Below are 2,133 nucleotides of genomic sequence, written 5' to 3' on the forward strand. Positions count from 1 at the left end.
AGAGAGGCACCCTCAAGGCCTTCTTGGAGTGACTGTTGGTCCCACAGGCTGAAAGCACAGTCATGGTGAGCTCCTGGCACTTCTCACTCAGCAGGGGTCCTGCGCAAGTGCCATCTGCATCCCCAAAGCCAGCAAGCCCCCAGGAGCAAAACCTTCTCTCCCAGAGGCCTGGCCCTCCTCTCTGCTCCCTCTGTCCACTCAGAGGGAGGGTATGTGGGACCAAAGACTGTGTTTCTGATCCCAGGATCCAAGGACATCCTTCCTGGTTTCCGCCAGCGAAGTGTGAGCACCTCCTAGGTGCCAGGCCATGTCCTGGGCTGGACACTGGTGACACATCCATGAAGAAAGCAGACCCAAATTCTTGCTCTGGTGGGTGTTACCTCCTCACGGAGAGACACAACATTCTGTTACTTCATAAATCAATAAAACGCACATCAGATGTGGAGCTTGTTAGACACAAAGCAACGAAGTGTGGTGAAGACACGGGAGTAGGGGTGGGCGGGGGAGGTGGCATTTGAAGCAGGGTGGTCCTGCCAGACATCAGGGAGGGGACAATGCCAGATGAGGTTGGGCCAGGCAGGTCTGGGGAAGGGCACCAGACAGTGTGAGGGAGGGGTTAGGGTCTGGCCTCATTTGTGTCCTCAACTTGGGGAGGGGGTGTGTGTGTGCAATTTTGCCCCTGAGGAACGTGGCAACATGTGGAAACGATTTTTAATTGTGACAAATAGGGTGGGGCTGCTGGCATTGGGAGGGCGGAGGCCAGCGACGCTGCTGAACACCCGACATTGCCCAGGACGGCCCCCACCACAGAGGACGACCCAGCTCCAGTGTCAAAAGTGCGGAGTTGAGAAACTCTGCTCTAGGGCTTTATAAATCACTGCAGTGACCTTGCTGTCACCCTGAGCGAGAGGCATCCACCATCGGGCTGGAGCGACCTGGTCCGACTCGGGTTCCAGCAGCGCCCCCTGGCTGCCTACTGGAGAACAGGCGGCACAGGGGCCGGGGAGGCCCCAGGTGAGAGGATGGTGGCCTGGGAGAGGCCCCAAAGGATCAGAGTCCCCACCTGCGCTGTCATCTTCACTCAGTAATCCCACACCTGGGCAATCGGCCTAAAGAAACAGCCCCTCCAACACACACACGCTTTGGAGGCTCAGGAGGGGATGAGGTGAAAATGCCTGACCGGGGGAGGAACTGAGAGCGACATCCCCTCCACAATGCCGGGGCCAGTGAAGACCCAGCGGTTCTCTTCTGCGCCCGGTCCCTGGGGAGGGACTCACAGCAGGCCTAGCACCTCACCAGGCCCCTACAGCTCCAGAGAGGCTGGGGGATGACCCTGTGGCTAGAAGGGCATGCAGAAAAGGAGGACAGTGCTGGGTGGTGGATTTTCTTCTTTGTATTGATATTTATTCAAATTGTTAGAATATCCAGGCAATGTGTACTCAGAAAAGTGAGAACAGCCGAGCCTACAGTGGCCACTGGAGGCCCAGCCCCAGGGCAGCAGGAAGCGCCTGGGGTGGTCAGATGGGGCAGGCCAGCCTCTAGGGGGTGAGGGGCTGGGCAGAACCTGAATCCAGTTGGGTGGGGGTCTGGGCGGGGGCTGGGCACGCAGTCTTGGCCATCTGAACACCTGGTCCTGGAGTTTTTAGGACCCTGTCCTCTGCCCCTCTTCCTACTCACCGCTCACCCGACTCCCACCCCACCTCTTTCCCAAACCCTAGTGGGGTAATTCATGTCAGCAGTTTTGTAATGGGGCTCACACAGGACAAGTGGGTGCAAGGGCTTCGGGTCTGGCCTGCCTCCGAACAGGAGGTGTTTCCAATAAACTCCAGTGTTTTTAATGAGTTCTTTACAACTGCTAAATGATTAAGCCCAAGATTGACAAGAGTAACTGGTAGCCCCGAATCTCGGCAGCAAATAAGAGGATCAGGGTCCCGCCCTGCCATCCCCTCCGGTGCTCCTGTGAGTTATGGCAGCACAGCACAGCGAGTGCTGTCAGGACACAGCAACTCGTGCAGTTTAATTAACTAATAAGCACCTATGTGTTGCATACTTACTTGGGTGACCTCATTTTCTTTTTCTCCTGATTTGATGGGGACCCACACTGAGGACAGCCCCCATCCAAAATACAGAGCA

This window comes from Otolemur garnettii, unplaced genomic scaffold (assembly GCF_000181295.1).
Source record: "Otolemur garnettii isolate 467f Iridium unplaced genomic scaffold, OtoGar3 scaffold00023, whole genome shotgun sequence".
Classification (NCBI taxonomy): domain Eukaryota; kingdom Metazoa; phylum Chordata; class Mammalia; order Primates; family Galagidae; genus Otolemur; species Otolemur garnettii.